Here is a 10065-nt window from a genome sequence, read left to right on the forward strand (position 1 = left end):
AGTCAAGGGAAGTCATGGGAAGGTATTGAGTCAGTGGGAGGAAGCTGAGGGCAGCCGAGGTGTGGGAAGTGAGAAGGTGGAGGGGTCAGCAGCCAGCCAAAGTTTGCAGAGGAAGGAGGTGGAGAGTGTCAGGAGGAGGCACAGGTGTGTGCAGTGAGGAGGTGGGAAGGGTCAGGAGGTAGCAAATCTGTTGTAAAAGACCTCTTGAAAGTGTTCAAAAGCAAAGATGTCCCTTTGAGGACTAAGGTGCAAATGACCCCAGTCATGGTAATGTCAATCACCTCATACGCATTGAAGAGCAGGACAATGGGAAAGGAAGACCAAAGAAGAATTGACTCATTTGACTTACGGTGTTGGCAAAGAGTAGTGACTATAACATGATCTACCATGGTCAAAAGAATGAGGAGAAAGAATCAAGAGCAATATTAACCCAAACTGATTCCTATGCGGTGGAGTTCAGACACATGGAAACAATTAGTCTGAGGGACTAGAGAACATGTGAATCTCAGTCTACATGTCCCTGAGACCACAAGAACTAGATGGTGGCTGGCTACCACCTTCAACCACTCAGAAAGGGATCAGTATAGGAGATCCTGGAGAGAGTGGGTAAAAAACATGGAACCAACTCCAAATCATCAAAAAGACCAAGCTTTATATGACCAGGAGACCAGAGGAACTAGATGGTGCCCAGCTACTACTGTCAATCACTTGGAGGAGGATCTTTGTAAGAGATCCGGGATAGAGTGGGGGAACAATGTGGAACAAAATCCAAATCATTTAAAAAAGGGGAGGGGCAAGGTTGCTGGTCTGATAGAGCCTGGTGGAATCACTGAGACTATGGCCTCTGGCTGCCCTTCAGGTCTGGAATTGAACCCACTCCTGTGGCTTCCAGACAAACAAAAAACGGGCATATGAGCTGAGCATTTACATTAGGTAGATACGCTCCTTGGAGAGATCAAGGATGGGAGAATAGAAACCTGTGTATGCACAGGGAGACAGCTTGGCGGGCAAGAAGGACACAGGGAGAGGTAACTATGGGGAGAAAGTGGGAAGAGAACTGTTGCATCGTGGAAGATTGCAGTCAATGTCACGAGACAAAGTGTATGTGAATTGCTATATGGAAATGAATTTGCTTTGTAAACTTTCATCCAAATCACAATAAAAACTCAAAAAAAAAAAAAAAATCACCCTAGGATCTTGTCAAAATATAGATTCTGATTTATTATATCTCGGGTGGTATAACTCTCAGTACGGGGTCAACCCAGAATGAATGGGCTCAAAGACTTGGTTTGCACACACAAATAGAGTTTTCCTCAGTTTAACCTGGCACAGGGCAAGTGAGTTTAGCTAAGCTGGGAGATAGACAGGATCAAGTAGTTACGCTTTGGATAAAAGAGGAATCACCCCAGAGGCAGCTGGAAGAAAAAGTCAAGAGGAGGCAGGATGCAAAATCCACATACACTTGGATTCATGTGGGGCCAGTCAGTGGGGCAGCAACTTGGGCTGCTGATTCACTCCATCTCTTCACCACAGTGGCATTGGGACAATTTTAAAACAAGCAGCAGGTCTACCCTCATTCATATCCCCAATGGTGAGTAATGGAATCTAATGAGTATTTCAACTTAGCTCCTCCCCTGAGCCACACAAGAGCTAACCTGGGCTTGGAGAAAAAAAAGGAAGGAAGTAAAGTGACTCATTTCTTCTCCTACTATCCTTTCTGCTGGAGCAAGCAGGTGTCCCTGTACTGGAAAATAATATCTGCAAATATTGAAGCATTTAGAGCACTTGCAAATTATTTGTTTTACAAAATAACTCACAGCAGTTTCCTGTTGAATAACCTTTGAAGAAATAGCCACAGAAATTTATTGGAGGCTTAAAAATTAAAGGGAAATCTCATAAGCATGTCTATTGGCTCCCTCATCTTTAAAGCAATTGCTCAAATGTTACTCTAACAGTGAGGCTTTTTTTGACCACCCCACTTAAAATAGTGGAGTCCCTGGGTGGTACAAACTGTGAACTTGCTTGGCTACTACCAGAAAGGTTGGAGGTTTAAATTCACTAAAAGATCCCTTTGAAGAAAGGCCTGGCAATCTATTTCCAAAACATTAGGGAGTATAGGTCTAATCTGACACACATAGGTTCAACATGAGTCAGAGTGGACTTGATGGCAACTAGTTAACAGTACTTAAAATAGTAAGTTTCTCTAGTACTCCCTATCTTCCAGCCTTACTCTTTTCTCCTTCTAATAAAGTATACAATTTAGTTAATTATTACTTTTTTTTTTTTTTTTTTTTATACCTCTGCTGAAATGTAAGATCCACAAGGGTGGGGAATCTTCTCTATTTTCTTCATTACTATTTCTGTCATCATCAGAAGAGTATGTTGGACATATTAGGCTCTCAAAACCTGAGGAATATAAACGAAGGAATAATGCCATTATTTCCTGTTTTGTATTTAAAAGAAAAATAACAATGGGGATTAGAAAAGACAAATAACTGTCTTTGTAAAAGTGGAGTAAAAGATAGAGCAGCACTGATCGACCAGTCTGTCAGTCAATGTAAGAAGGGCCTTTCTCCTTACATTATGCTGGTGGTCAACTCACTCAAGTGTTGCTGACTGTGATTGTTACACTCACTGAAGGCCATATTGCTTATGTTTAAAGACGATCCATTCTTTGGACTTTTGGTTCCATATCTCTTCCTTATCGGTGACTTAATAGACAAAGGCAGCTGTTAGTGGGCTTATATATTGTTGAAAACAGTGGTTTTCTGTTTGTTTTAATGTTAGGTTCAAGAAGTACAAAATAAGCTAGCCAAATACATTTTGCATTATTTTGGAAACCCCTGCACAATCCGTAGGGAAACTTAATACAAATGTTCTGGTTAGTTTACATGGGGTTTCAATAACTATCTGATGACTACAGAGTCTGTAGGGCATTTGCAAAAATAAGCAATGGGAAGTTGGGCTGAGTTGAGAGAGAAACTGTTGCAAACCCTCCCCCACAACCCTCAATCACAACAAGCTGTGTACTAAGGCCTATTTAAATGATTCTAAAATATGGTCGTTCACTTTATAAATCTTATATAGTTCAGTGAAATTTAAAAATAATACTTCTCAAAGTTCTGAACCTGTGGAACAAAACACTATTCTACCTAACCTCGTAAGGAATTATTTTGCATGGGGCACAACTATCCACTAAAAATGAACCCATTTCTTCTTGTCCAAATTTTTGAAGTACCTCAAGATCTAGCCCAGACCTGGACTGTCAAGATGCCAACTATCTGAGGTGAGAAAATTTCTTCTAAACCATACTGTTCCCCTCCCTGAGCCGATGGGCCTGCACATCTTTGAAACCACAAGATTCATCACCTGCGCTATGGCCACAGAAAAGCCCTGTGAAGACCTAGGGATTTTGACAAGGACATCTTTTTTGTTTATTTCATCACAAATGGTAACATGCACTTTTAGACTGATGTTCTTGCCTTTATTGATATCGTTGTTGTTGTTGTTATGTGCCATCAAGTTGAACCCAACTCATAGAGACCTTTCCTTGGGTTTCCGAGATACTATCACTATGGAAGTAGATTGCCCAACTTCCCTTCTGAGGAGTGGCTGGTGCGTTTGAATTGCCAGCCTTTTGGTCAGCAGTCAAGCGTCTTAGGCACTATAGCTTTAGATTATCATTGTCTCTCAAGATGTGAAAGGCTGTCTGTTAGTTTGAAAATTAACACTATAATTCAGATCAGAATGTATAAACATATTCATGATGATAAATAACAAATTATCAAATTAAAAATCTTTAGTGGATGGATGTTTATCAATCAAAACATGTGGCATGAACTTTGAAAACAATCTCAAACATTACTTTCTCCAAGGAACTAAAATGAGAGCGTGTGCAGTGTGTATATGTGAGTGTCCATTTTGAAACATCTACGATCTTACTCTATGAGGAACTTAGTAATCTTGTGATTGCCATGGCTGCCACAGTGGAGGAAGAGGAGGCAGAACTATAATATAATGTGTTTTACTCCCAGCTCTTTCCTCTTAAGCTCTAAAATGGAGATTAATAATAATTACTCTAAAAGATTGCTGTAAGTAACTGTGTTAGTTGATGTAAGATACATAATTAGAGATAAATGACTATTTTCATAAAATATAGAAAATAAAGCAGGTGAGGTAGTATTTAAAAAATTCAACCTAATATAAGATCACTGTTAATTTTCAGAGGAACATTGATCAAAGTCTACTGACTCTCAAAAAATCAGGGAGGATATTATGAAGGAGTTATATTTATTTTAAGGAATATTTTATTTCATATACATACATAAACTCAAACTCACTGCTGGGGAGTCGATTTCAATTCATAGCAACCCCTCCTTGGGTTTCTGAGGTGGTATCACTATGGAAGTAGATTGCCCAATCTTCCTTCTGAGGAGTGGCTGGTGGGTTTGCACTGCCAGCCTTCTGGTTAGCAGTCAAATGCTTTAGGCACTATGCTACCAGAGCTCCCATATTTATTTACTTATATATTTATCCCTGAATGGTAGACATAGTTCACCACTGGGCTATGGCCAAAAGTTGTTGGAAGCCCCCAGAGGGGCTTGGAAAGAAAGAGCTGATGAAGGGCTTCAGGAAGATCAGAACCATGAAAGCCCTATGGCGCCATTCAACTGTGACACGTGTGAAGTTGCCACGAGTCAGAAATGACTCAATGACAACCAGAATTTTTTTTTTTTTTTGCTTTTATGTGTATATAACATCTTTTTTTAAAAAAAAGATAAGGGGGAGACTACCATTCCTGTACATGTTATTAAAATGATGGAAACATCCATCTTCTTCAGTTGCTCAGTGTCAAACTGTTATTGAATGGAACATCCATTAAATAAAAACAAAGGGATGAGCAATATTGCTGTGCAGTTGCAGGGAGCCTTGAATTCTAAGTGTGGAGCTCATATGTCAGGTACACAATACTTTAAAAATCCTACTTAAAAAATAACACTGATTAGAAATGGAAAAGGAAGTCTTAAAGTCTGACAAGATTTTCTTGCCCCTAATTGAGGACTTTTTTTTTTTTTTTTAAATCCAGGAACAGCAAGTTAATGTGAGCTCTCCATGACTTACTTACCTGTGAATAACCTTTACAGCTAAATCTCCTAGACTGACAAAGTGTGGGCAAGTGGGATACAGCATCCAACTTTCTTGGCCTTATGTTACATTGAATCTATGCACCTTTTCAAAGTCACTCATCATGACACACACAAAGAACCCAGTCATCTCAGATTCTCAATGTTTACTATAAATACAGGAAGTTCTAATTCTCAGAATTAAGCCGAATGCGGAGCCTGTCATCCATGGAATGAAATCTGAAAGTTCAAAAGGAATTCAAGCGAAAAATACCTGAAGGAACATGCATGCTGGTGGATATCTTACTGATTCTGGCCCTATTAATTTAGAATCTGAAGTCATTCAGACATTATGTATGAAATACACCTTTTAATCTGCCTATGAAGAAAAATGTGCTAAGCAAATCAACAGTGCAAATACACGTTCTAGAAGGATGTTTGAGGTAAAGAATGGGCCAGCTGCTTTTAAGTCCCTTTCTAGAATCTTAAAAACTCCATTTACATAAATGTATTATTCTCTTTTATCACCTAGGTTTTTCATTAAAATGCATCCCTTATGCCTTTCAATGCTGATTATTGATTTCTACTGAAGTATTTAAAAATGATTATGCTGTTACTTAAGAAGCAAAAGATAATTTGAAATCAGTTTATCACCAATCTATTCAAATGAATACAATTTTGCTATTTGGAAGACACAGGGTTTGCAGTTTTTAATCCATGTATTATTATTGAAGGATAATTGTCCTCATCATATTTTAAGTGGCTGTTATCTGCAAGTGATCTTAATTCATCCAAAAGATGTTTGTTGTTGTTGTTTTGTGCCATTGAGTCAGACCCGACTCATAGCTACCCCTCCTTGGGTTTCCGAGGCAGTAGATTGCCCAACCTGCCTTCTGAGGAGTGGCTGGTGGGTTTGAACCGCCAGCCTTCTCGTTAGCAGTCAAATGCCTTAGACACTACACTACCAGAGCTCCTCATCCAAAAGATAAAACATTGCAAATAATTATTGTTCTGTGTATCAACTTGTGTATCAACACACATCAACTCTTCACCAAAACTCCACAAATACAAGCTTGAAGGGCCAGCTGGCAGGGCAGCTGCTGGGGAAAAGCCTTCCTCTTGACTGCCCTGAGTGTGAAAAGAAATCTATTCCTCTGGCTCGACTTTGGTCTGAACTTTTGTGGTTGAAAGGAGCTCTGGTGGTGCAGCAGTTAAGGCACTCAGCTGCTAACCCAAAAGTCAGTGTTTGAAACCCACCAGCTGCTCCATGAGAGAAAGAAGAGGCAGTCTGCTTCCATAGAGATGTAGAGCCTTGGCAAACCTGATGGGGCAGTTCTACTCTGTTCTGTCTGGTCGCTATGAGTTGGAATCGACTCCATGGCACTGCGTTTGGGTTCTGTGCTTGAGGCTGACATGGTGAAGGCTTTCTCTGAAAGAGAAAAAGGCATAAGAATGCTGAGTGCTACTTGTGTGCTTTCACATGTGGTTTTACTGATAATCCTTCCATAGACATATGAGCTATATCTAGTGATTGCCATTAAATATCTGAAAAAAAATGAGGCTCCATAGAGTTAATACCCCAAGGTTGAATAATTAGAAATTGGTAGAACTCAACTGTGAATCTCCTCTTTGTTTTCTGAGATTTATGCTTTTTATGCTCCATCACTACGTCACATAAAAGATATCATTACATACCTCCCAGGGTTCACAAGGGAAGGTCCGCCTAACAGGATCCAGCCTAATATTGATCACATTTCATTTTTGGTGGGGTTTGTGTATTCGTTCTCTGCAGTAAAGTACAACTTCTCTGAGGACAAAGGACCTTGTCTTCTTAAAGTCAACATCCAGGGAACCCAACATGTTTTGGCTCATAGTCTGGCTGAATAAATTTTAATTAAGTGAGAAATTCAGAATTGAAAGGAGCCCTAGAGGCACAGTGCTTAAGGCATCTGACTGCTAACCAGAAGGTTGGTGGTTCAAACCCACCAACCACTCCAAGGAAGGAAGATGGGGCAATCTACTTCCACTAAGATTTACCCCTTTGGAAACCCAAGGAGGGTGACTGAGTCAGAATCGACTCCATGGCAGTGAGGTTTTTTTCTTTCTTTTTTTTTTTTTTTCAATCCAGAAGCCAAGCTTTAATTTTCTGAGGATGGAGTGCATAGGACCAGAAAAATTAGCAATTCTTGTTTGATAGAAATAGCAAACCCTATGCATTATACTAATGACCTCACTTGAGTTAAATACATGTCCTATGTGGTATACGTAATATGCCATATATATGGAATATATAGGGTGTGGTAGGCAGAATTCTAAAAATAGTCTCCTGGAACCTGTGAATATGATGAGCAATCACTCCTGTGGTTATGTTACGTTATATGTGCCATGTTGTGTTGTCAGCTACCATCAGGTCGGCACAGACTCGTGGCAACTCCATACACAGTGGAATGAAATGCTGCCTGATAGTGAGCCATGCCCATGATTGGGTACAAATCGGCCCTACTGTGACCCATAGGGTTTTCATTGGCTGAATTTTGGAAGTAGATTGCTAGACCTTTCTTTCTAGTCTGGAAGCTCTGCTGAAACTTGTACAGCACCATAACAACATGCAAGCCACTGACAGACAAGGGGTGGCTGTGCATGGTAGAGCAAGCAAGCAAACTCCAGTGCATGGAGCCAATTCCAACTCATAGTGACCCGAGAGGGTAGAGTACAACTGCTCCATGGGTTTTCCAAAGCTGTAAATCTTCACAGAAGCAGACCGCCTCATCTTTCTGCCATGGAGCAGCTGGTGGGTTTCAACTACCAGTTGTTTGGTTAGAAACCAAAAGCTTTAACCACTGCAACACGAGAGCTCTTTGTGCATAATGTTGTTGTTGTTGTGTTGTTATGTGCCGTCGAGTCGGCCCCGACTCATAGCGACCCCTCCTTGGGTTTCCTACTATGGAAGTAGATTGCCCAACCTTCCTTCCGAGGAGTGGCTGGTGGGTTTGAACCGCCAGCCGTCTGGTTAGCAGGCAAGTGTCTTAGCCACTATGCTACCAGAGCTCCCTGTGCATGATATAGTTGACTTGAAATAGAGAGATTATCTTGGTGGACCTAATCTAATCACATATGCAGAGTTTTCTCTGGCTGAGAGTAGAAAGAGGGAGAGAAATTCAAAAGTTTAGGCCTTGACTCACAGTTGCTGGTTGCAGGATTGAGGGAGCTATGTGAGAAGGGATGCAGGTGGCGTTACAAAGCTACAAGTGGCTCCCGGCTAAAAGGCAGCAGGGAATCTTGGATTTCAACCTTAGAGTTGCAAAGAACTAAATTCTGCCATTAACAAGAATGAGCTTGGACAAGGACCCCAAGCCCCAGATGGGAATGCAAGCAACCATCACTTTGACCTTGGCCTTGTGAGACCCTAGGCAGAGAACCTAGCCAAACGGGGCCAGACGTACCACCTACACAACTGTGAGTTAGTTAATGCGTATCATTTTAAACCCCGAAGTTTTGCGATCCTTTGACAAATAATCAACACATGACAATAGACATACCCTCTAAGATTCAGCATATTCTGAGGACTTCTAAGTGTCATCCACATTAAAGGGGCAGTTTTTATTTAGTTAGTTATTTAGGCTATTTTAATGATCGTTGAATGATGCCAAGGCCTTTTTTGTGGCCTTATTTAACTTTCCCCAAAACTTGCCTCAGACCCTGTCACACTGAGAAAATATATGTGACTTTCTTTTATTCTTTCATGTGTTTTGAGTTTAATAACATGTGCTGTTTATATTCAGTTTCTATAGAGTTCCTTTTTGTCTTGTAAACAGTTGCAAAGATTTACCTAGAGCTGTGTGGGATTTCTTTTTCTTTCTTTATCCTCCCACCCCCTTAGAAAGGCTGAATGGTTCCAAGGATTAATAGCAGCTTAACTTCAGTCATGATTTGTAAGAGATAAATGAAGTCATTGTTCCAGTTTGGCTGCTCTGGGTAATGTGCAATTAACAAGTTATCTTTATTTTTCTGTAGTTACCTCTCAGTCCACATCTTAACAGTCACTCCTATTTGTGTTTTATAGACCTGTCAGAAAGTACCTATAAATGAATTCTCAGTATGAAATCAGGCCCACAGGCCACATCACTTTCCTTCCAAAGGAGTGAGACTCTTCTGGAAAGGATCATCGATTCCTCTCTCTCAAGTGCTTAATACATGACAGATACTAAATTAGTCAAATAATATATATCCTTTGTATGGTTATTAGTACTCCTGTTTTTTTTTAGATGAGGGAACTGACATTCAAAGAGGTTAAAGAACTAGCCAAAAGATACAGCTAATGCACGGAGGAGCGACATGGATTTTAATCCATACTGATTGCACTTAGATAAGTGTTAAACCTCATATTGCCATAGGATTTCATACATTTTGTTTCCTAAGCAATATTCGTTCCCTGACCTCGGCCTCTTGATATATATTGTAGGAGAACAGTGTGGCTTCATTGATCTCAACATCAAAAATATTAAAAATAAACCTATGGAGTAATTGAAACCCTTTTACATGTTTTAATCTGCACTTCTTCTTGGAAATATTTATTCCAATAGTATCACTCCCCCCATGATACAGATACACACTGTTCAATGTTGTTGTTGTTGTTCGATGCCATCAAGTCATCTCCGACTCGTAGCCTTCCTATGCACAGCAGAACGAAACACTGCTCAGTCCTGTGCTAGCTCCACAATCCCTGCTCTACCTGAGCCCGTTGCCACAGCCACTGTATCAATCCATCTCATCGAGCAGCTTCCCTATTTCATTGACACTCCACCTTACCAAGCATAACATCCTTCTCCAGTGAATGGTCCCTTCTGACAACATGACTAAAGTAGGTGAGACAAAGTCTGTCCATTCTCACTTCCAAGGAGCATTCGGCTGCACTTCCTCCAGGACAGATTTGTTAGTTCTT

The sequence above is a fragment of the Orycteropus afer genome, unplaced genomic scaffold (assembly GCF_000298275.1).
Source record: "Orycteropus afer afer isolate SDZICR_OR568_19922 unplaced genomic scaffold, OryAfe1.0 scaffold00106, whole genome shotgun sequence".
NCBI lineage: Eukaryota > Metazoa > Chordata > Mammalia > Tubulidentata > Orycteropodidae > Orycteropus > Orycteropus afer.